The 9,157-nt window shown below is 40.0% G+C and overlaps 1 protein-coding gene across 2 annotated transcripts in view; it reads left to right on the forward strand.

Annotated features, from left to right (window-relative positions):
• The window catches only part of RALGAPB (Ral GTPase activating protein non-catalytic subunit beta), a 111,022-nt gene that overhangs the window by 19,445 nt on the left and 82,420 nt on the right, over positions 1-9,157 (forward strand). The gene's annotated exons all lie outside the window — the stretch shown is intronic.

Raw genomic sequence — 9,157 nt, forward strand, 5'->3', positions numbered from 1 at the left:
TCTGTGTGATCCCTTATCACGATCATAATAAAATATTCATAAATGTTACTGCTTCATCTTACTGGAGCAGATTTCATTATTAGTCCTTTAATTACTCATCCAATTAAAGTGTATTAATCTGAGTGTAGGAAAGATGAGTGTAGAAATCTAGTAAAATGTCTTTTACTATAAGTTTTTAACACATATGCCATCCTTTTAAAGGTTTTGGCTTTGCTTCTAAGACCCAATAGCAGTCATTTTTTAAAAAGAATTGTTTATTTAATTTTATGTGTTATTATTATTTTTTAATTTGATCAGAGAGAGACCAACAGAGAGAGAGAGAGAGAAAGGAGAAATGAGAAAGTAAGCTGCCAAGCCTGGGACTCAAACCACATTTGGCCATGTGGGAGTCCAGCACCTTAACCACCGTGCCACCTGCCAACCCCAGCAGTTAGATATTAAAATGCTGTTGACATGTTTCTTTTCCACCCCAAGAAATATGTCCTTTTTGCCTATCATAATCCTTGTTTCCACTTAAAGGCAAGTAAACCTTCTACCTTGAGTCTTCACTAGCAGCAAATGAAGACATTGAAATAAGCAGACTTTAAATTATTATCAAGAAATTTGTGGTGGGCCAAAAGCTTATTTGTGACAATTCGTTGCTGATTTTTTCACCCCATTTTCTTTCTTTTTTTTTTTGAAGAGGTTTTTGCTATAGAGTGTATGTGCTCATCAGACAGAGACAGAGAGACAGAAAGCGAGAAATCACACCCCAGGGGGGATGGCCACACCGCAATCTCTTCTCCTCCATTCTCCTCTCAGGATCTTGGGCACGCACGCACACGCGCCCGGCGTGAGTTTAAGCCACCGGGTCCGGGACACGAACTGTGGTTGACTATATGGGAGTCCAGCGACATAGCCGTTACGCTAACTGCTGGTCCCTAACCCCATTTTCTGAGGCAAAGGTCTTTCACTGTTGTAATACAAGAATAGCTGCCTTGCTTGTGCTTAATTTTTTTTCTGTTTGTAAAAGATTGATCTATCCTTGTAAAGATTTTGAGTAATACAGCGAAGAATGGGAAATAAATCATTAGTTCTCTACTCATTTGTGAGGATCTGTTTTCAGCTATGCTTTATGTCTGTGAAAGGGACAGTGGAGTTTGTCTCCTTTTAGGAAAGTTCTAGTTAGAGCTTTTGGTCTGTCAGATGGTGAAAGACTTTCAATCACTCAGACACCAGCTCTATTTATTTTAACTTTCTAAATTTAGAAGGAAGATTACTTTAGAAAATCTGAATTTAGAAAGAGAATTTTCCATTAAGGACGCTGGTCTGTAGGGTCATGTATAAATCCTTCCCGTGCATGGAATGCCTGCTGCAGTCTGCCCCTCCCTACTCAGACTAGCGAGCTGCTATTAATTTTGTATGAGCCCCATTCAGATGCATACGTTAAGCCTTCCATTAAGGCTTCTTAAAGATTTTTTCCATCATCATTAGTCCGTTTGTCTTCCTTCAAGATCTCTCCATCTTATTCTTATGGGTCCATCTTAAATTCTGCCTTGTGAAGAGAAGTCTCACCTGACTACCCAGGCCCACAGTGATCATACTTTCTATGAAACTCTATAGTATTTGCTGTATTGCTCTTGTATTTTTCTTGCTTATTTTTTTTTTTTTAAGGGATTTTTGTTATAGAATACTTGTGCTCGCTAGAGAGACAGAGACAGAAAGTGAGAAATCACCCCCTGGGGAGATGGCCACGCTGCAGTCACTTCTCCATTCTCCTCCTGGAATCTTGGGTACAGATACATGCACTTGTGCCTGGCATGATTTTTAAACCACCAGGTCCAGGACTTGAACTGTAGTCAGCTATGTGACAGTCCAGCGACATAACCACTACGCCATCTGTTGGTCCTTCCTCTCAGGATTTTGGGCACCCTCGTACACATTCCTGGCATGAGTTTCAAGCTGCTAGGTCTTGGACTCAGACTTTGGTCTACCCCTTGGGAGTTAGCATCTGAACCACTATGCCACCTACTGGTCCCTTCTTGTTTATCTTTTAAAAAGTGTGTTTATAAATGTACACATTTTAAAAATATGTAGGTCTCATTTCTCCATCTAACCAGTTTGAGGACCAGATCTGAGTTGTCTGTGTTTTGGGCTTCCACAGTACCTGGCATTATCTTCAGTATGAATTAAATACTTATAGTTGTTGATTTTAAATGGAAATACTAATAGGAAGTGGTTGGTGGTAATTAATGTATTATTTGTAGGAAAGCAGATTCTTCTAAAATGGTTAACTTTAATGCTTTCTTGTCATCTGATTTAGGAGACTAATTTATTTGGTTCTTTTCTTTGTGTACAGGATAGTCTCATGAGTAGTATTGTCATTGTCTTTTCCCTCTTTGTACCCCTACCTAAGTGCTCACTTAATTTATGTTGATGAAAAAAGCTAATGGCATTTTAGTTAATTTCCCTTTTGCTTTTATTTTTGCCTTTTGAGACACGTGACTGCCATATAAATTATTTTACAATTTGGTAATTAGCTTATTTCCTCAAAAGTACATGTGCATAAGAGTTAGTAAATTTTGTTAGTACACTAAACTGAGTAAGCATCTTTAAAAAAAATTATCCGGGACCAGCAGATAGCGTAATGGCTACATTGCTCAACTCCCATGTAGTCGACCGCGGGTCAAGTCCCAGATCTGGTGGCTTAAACTCACACCAGGCACATGTGCATGCATGCCCAAGATCCTGGGGGGGGTGATTTCTCGCTTTCTGTCTCTCTGTCTCTCTCTGTCTTTCTGGCGAGTGCATGCACCCTATAGCAAAAACCTCCAAAAAAAAAAAAAAAGATAGATAGATAGATAGATAGATAGATAGATAGATAGATAGATAGATAGATATGGCTATAGATATTTGTCTATTTGTTCTGGTTTTTAAGCTGCTGGATCTGGGACTTGAACCCTGGTTGACCATGTGGGAATCCAGCACCTTAACTACCTGTCCGAGCCACCTGCTGTCCCAGGTTAAGCATCCTTAATCCAAAAATCTGAAGTCCAAAAATGATCCAAAATCTGAAACTTTTTGAGTGCTGATACACTACCACTAAGAAAATTCCACACCTGATCTCATTTGACAGGTCACAGTCAAAATGCTGCTCCACAAAAATGCTGTATAAAGTTACCTTTTAGTTATGTGTATAAGGTGTATATTAAACATAAATGAATTTATTTTTCTCTCTTTCTCTATTTATAAAAGTCAAATTTTTTTCTTTTTCTTTTTTTAACTTTTACCAGAAGATGCATGAGCTTACCAGAGAGAGGCAGAGAAAGAGAGAAAGTGAGAAAGTACTCCACATATGGCGCAATCATGTCACAATCCCCTCTCCTTCATTTCTCCCCTTCTTCAGGATTTTGGGCATGCACGCACCTGTGCCTGGCATTTTTTCCAGGCCACCACACAGTCATCCATGTAAGATCCAGCAACTTTAACCACAATGCCAAAGCTGGCCCCATGAATGGAATTTCATGTTTAGACTTGGATCCTATTCATAAATATCTCAGCATACATATGCAAATGTTCCAAAATCTGAAAAAAATTCCACAATTCAAAGCACTTCTGGTCCCAAGCATTTCAGATAAGTGGTATTCTACCGATATTAGAGTTCTACACCTGGAAAATGATATCCTAGGGAGATTAGCTGAATATTCTCAATGTTGCATATTGGTGTTGTAATCTCATTTTCCATTACTTGAAGTTTAAGTTATTTATTTGATTCAAATAATTCAAGAAATCAACATCTACATTTACTTAATTAGTTGTATTTATATAAAACTAACACTCGGAATAAAAAACTGCCTTTATCATTTTGCTAGAGATTAAGTTAGAGTGGATGTAATCTTTCTCTTTTACTTATTAATTTGATTTTTTTTTTTGTATAATTGAGTAAAGAGTGAACCATCTTTTAAATTGATTTGAGGTTTTTTTTTTTTTTTTTTTTTTTTGAGAGGTTTTTGCTAATAGGGCGCATGCACTCGCCAGAAAGACAGAGAGAGACAGAGACAGAAAGTGAGAAATCACCCCCTCGGGGGGATGGCCACGCCGCAATCCCTCCTCCTCCATTCTCCTCTCGGGATCTTGGGCACACACACACACGCGCGCCTGGCGTGTGTTTTAAGCCACCGGATCTGGAACGTGAACCGCGGTCCACTACATGGGAGTCCAGCGACATAGCCATTACGCTAACTGCTGGCCCCTTATTTGAGTTTTATTTCTCAAATGTACTGTACTTAAAAAAATGTCATATAATTTTAAGGTCATGGTAAACAAACTTATTTTTCCTTTTTCCTTTTTAAATTTTGCTGTAGGGTACATGTGCTCACTGGAGAGAGAGAGAGATGTGGAGGCCAGGGGATAGGCATGCTGTAGACCCTTCTCTGTTCTCCTCTTGAGATTTTGGGCATGTTCACATGCACATACACCTGGTGTGTTTCTCAAGCTGCTGGGTCTGGTATCTGTACCCCCAGTCAGCCATGTGGAATCCAGCCACCAGTCTGGCTCAACAGACATTTCTTTTGGTCAGTCTAGTATCGCAACTACTCAACTCTGCTGGTGTAGCATAAAAGCAGCCATAAATGATACAGAGATGAATTAGCACGGCTAATCTTGTAAAACTTTATTTACAAGGCCTGGAGGTGGTGTGGAGGTTTAAGTTAACTCAACTCAAGGGAATTATCAGTTGTATAAGCTTCATCAGGAAACTGGTTTCTAAGACCTACGTATGTCTTTGTTGCCTGTACTCTGTCAGCAGCATTAGCAATATGAATTCCCTTCTTAATAGTTTCAACCAAGTTGGCTATATCTTCCAGTGAATGAGCATGCTACTCTTATAACAACAAACCTATAAAGTCAAATGAATGCTTCCTCACAGGAATTGATTTTGTGGTGCAATTGTTTGTTATTAAAGGTATAAGTGAGTATGTAAGTGTGCTGAATGATGAATCTAATTATTGTGCATCTAGAAGTTGCCATGACTTTTGCACTATTGAAAACAAGATTAAGAAGTGTAGGTGTAGGGCCAGCAGGTGGTGTGAAGGTTAGGACAGCTGGATCCCATATGATCAACTGTGCAGTTCAAGTCCTGGATCCAGTGGCTTAAAAATCATGCTGGGTGCAGGTGTGTGTATATGAATGAATCCATAGAGGAAGATAGAGAAGGGATTGTGGTGGCCATACCCCTGGGGGTTAATTTCTGACTTTTCTCTCTTTCTCTCTGTGTCTCTCAGGTAAGTACATATGCCCTATAGCAAATTTAAAAAAAAAAAAAAAGGATAGGCATAGTGGCATCATTGCTGTGATCAAACTTGTTACCCAAAACTGCAGAAAGATTGGCTATAGTAATGAATCCCCTCACTTCCAGTGATCTAAGATCCTTAGCTGAAAGTTTTAAGTGTTCCATCTGACAAGCCTAAGTGGAAAAATCAATCGTATTATGCAGCTTCAACAAGAAGCAGTAATTGGCTTTTCATATGTGTGTTGGTATACCTATGCCAGTCACATATGTCGTCTAAGAAAATTTACCTAGTTTTCTTCAATGTTTTTCAAATTTTTAACAGGAATAGATTTGAATAGAAGAGATAGCTATAAAATCTTGTATAAAATCATCTTTATGAACTGCTCCAACACCCCCTTCCTTAGAAGTACCTGGCCTAGCCCCAGTGACAAGCTGCTAAGATGCTGTGCCTTGTAGTCTGGGGCCACACAGGAGACCTAAGTTGATTCCTGGTCCAGCCTAAAGGCTGGGTACAGTGGTGTGTGCCTGTAATCCCAGTGACTTAAGGAGGCTCATGAACTCAAGGTCGGACTGGGCGACACAGATACTTTGCTGTTACTGAGACATTTTTGTTCTACTACTTTTTCCTCCAGAATCTGTCTTGGCATTTTCTGTTCCAGCAAGTGGTACTGAAAACTTTGCTGTAAACCGGCATAATTAGCATTTATAGAACGTTCCACCTCATAAGCACACAGATGCTTCCTCCACCTTGGCACGTGTGCACTGGTCACAGTCCTCAGACCTCTCAAACTCCACTGCCTTGTGCATGCTTTTTTTCTTTTTAAAATAATTTTGAAGATCCTTGCAAGACCTGCTTTGGGGTTCTGTAGGCAGGGGGATAAAAGGTGGAGATTGTCAGGGAAGGCAGGAGTCCACTTGGCAGTTGGAGTGGGCCCATTGCTGATGCTTTGGCCCTGTGTAGGCATCATCTTCAGTTTGTTTTTATGTATAGGTTACCTTATTTCTCAGAAACTTCCAACCCTACTCCTGAATTTAGACCTTCTGATTGAGGCTGTTCTAGGGGTCTTGAGAAACTATGAAAAAATAAAATTGAAGGATGAATTTATTTTAGTGCAGAGAAATTTTGAAATTCATGCATAATTTTTTCATGAGCCTTTTGAAATCCTTTCTAGTACCTGAAGAACAGGTGTTTCCTTTCCTGCCACTGGACATGTAGTTGGAAATGGTGGATATGCCTAGGTTCCACTTAGTAAGCATCTAGTGTTACTACTAGTTTAGAAACTGTCAGTCCAGGACCACCAGTGGTGTGTGTGTGTGTGTGTGTGTGTATACATACACACACACACATTTTAAATTTTAATTTGCCAGAGGGCATGTGTGCTCATCAGATAGAAGACAGAAACACACACACACATAGAGAGAGAGAGAGAGTACACCCAGTGAAGTGTGGTTACCCTGCAATCCCTTCTCCATCTTTCCATCCTGTTGGGATTCTGGGCATGTATGCTCGTGTATCTGGTATGTTTTCCAAGCCTCTGGGCCAAGAGTAAAGCTGTGAGGTTGGCTACATGGGATCCAGCTCCCTTAATCACTAGACCATGGGGTCAACCCCACCAGTGGTATTTTATTTTTTATTCTGGGCTGCTGCTTTTATGATTTGATGAGGTTTGGGGGTATTATATAATCTCTTCAGGTAAGCCAGAGCAACAAACATAAGCTTGAGCCTTGTAGCTTTATGAGGACTAGATCATTTCCAGCTGAATGTGGGACATTTTGCTCTTGATGGGTACCTGGCTTTTCATAGACGATTGCGTCATCATTTTACTTTAGGTCTGACTTCTGTAGGGAAAATCCAGTGATGTCATTTGTTTGCAACACCAGAGCAAGTGTCCAGTTTGCTGGTTCATGGCCTAGAATCTGAGAATCTCTATTTTAAGGTTCATATGGGAGCTCTAGGCATATTCATTTCATTTTCTGGTATTTCTTTAGGTTTTTGGACTTCCTATTCCAATCCAGACTTGTTTTTATTTGTTATTTGTGATAAGTCACAATATATAGGAAGTTGACCTTAAAATTTATTTCAGTAATATTAGATACTCATCTTGGGTTTTGTATAAGTAATCTGGAGGCCAGTTCACTGTTACCTCAAACAGTGGGTTTCCTATTGAAATTCTCAGGTGTACGAGGCTTTTTTTTGTGGGGGGGGGGAGGTGGTGGCCATGGGTATATGTGCTCACCAGAGAAAGATGAAGGCAGAGAGGAAAAAAAATCCTGTACAGAAGATGGCCACGCTGCGATCTCTTCTCCATTTCTCTTGCCTTTTCGATTTTGGGCATGCACACACATGTGCCCAGTGTGTTTCTCAAGCCACTGAATCTGAGACTCAAACTGCACAGCTGGCCACATGAGATCCAGACACCTTAACCACCATGCTACTGGCTGCTTCCTGTGGCTGGCCTTATAAGATTTTTTGGGAAGAAAATGGCCCTCCAGACTAGTAAGATTTTTTGTTTTGTTTTGTTTAGAAATTTTTGCTATAGGTATGTGTGCTTGCTGAAGAGACAGAGACAGACATAGAAATAGAAAGCGCGAAATCACCCCCTTGGGGGATGGCCATACCACAATCCCTTCTCCTCCATTCTTCTCTTGGGATTTTGGGCACACGTGTACATGCACCTGGCATGAGTTTTTAAGCTACTTGGTCCAAGACTTGAATGCAGTCAACTATGTGGGAGTATAGCAACATAACCATTACACCATCTGCTGATCCCAAGAGTTTTAAAATTCTTCTAGAGAACCTTGAGAAAATTCTTTTTATAAAAAAAACAATTATTTTATTCAACTTTATTTATTCATTTATTTGTTTTAATTTTACCGGAGAGGGAGAGAGAGCAAGGGAGGGAGGGAGAAAAAGAATGTGATAATGCAAGCTACCAGGTCCAGGACTCGAACTGCGGTCAACCATAGGGGAATGCAGGGCCCTTAACTACCACACCACCTGCTGGTCCCTGGAGCCCCTATCTTGGATTGAATTGCTGATTTGCTGATTTTTTTTTTTTTTTTGAGAGATTTTTGCTGTAGGGCGAGTGTACTTTCCAGAGAGATAGAGACAGAAAATGAGAAATCACCCCCCAGGGGAAATGGCCGCGCCACACTCCCTTTCCTACAGTCACCTCTTGGGATTTTGGGCATGCACACACACACGTGCCCAGTGTGAGATTTAAGCCACGGGGTCTGGAACTCGAGCCATGGTTGACTATATGGGAGTCCACTAATGAACCATTACGCTATCTGCTGGGCCCAAGTTTCTATTTTTTAAAAGACCAGAAGTGTAGATCTCATTTCTGCAGCAATGCTCACATACCTTATCAACCTGGGGATCTGTTAGGATGTCCTGTTGGGTCTGTAAGCTCTTATTTACAGACAGTTTCATTAGAGAAACTGTGAGTTCTATGAATTCATGTGAAGAATTCTTGTGAATATGGGTTTAAAAATTAAAAAGAATACAGAGGCCATTTCTTCAAATTAAGCAGCAGGAGTGACTATGAGTATATTTACTTATTCAGTTTGCAGAAACTTGAGTGCCTACTGTTAAGCAGTAGGCTTGATATAGACTCCCCCCCCCCAAAAAAAAAATCCAAGGGTGAGGTTCACGTTTTATTTTTAATTTTAATTAAAAAAATTATTTTCTAATTTTTTATTTACATTTAATTGTGGTACATCTTTGCGAGGTACAGCATGGTTTCTCAGAGTGTGCACTCAGGGTGTGATGATAGTCAAATAAAAGATTACTCTCAACAAAGAACATTATATTATTGTGCATCTTAAATTTTCATTCTATTTTTTTTTACACATATATGTAAGATTGGCAATGCCGGCACCCCCCCC

This window comes from Tupaia chinensis, unplaced genomic scaffold (genome assembly GCF_000334495.1).
Source record: "Tupaia chinensis unplaced genomic scaffold, TupChi_1.0 Scaffold000115_1, whole genome shotgun sequence".
Lineage (NCBI taxonomy): Eukaryota > Metazoa > Chordata > Mammalia > Scandentia > Tupaiidae > Tupaia > Tupaia belangeri.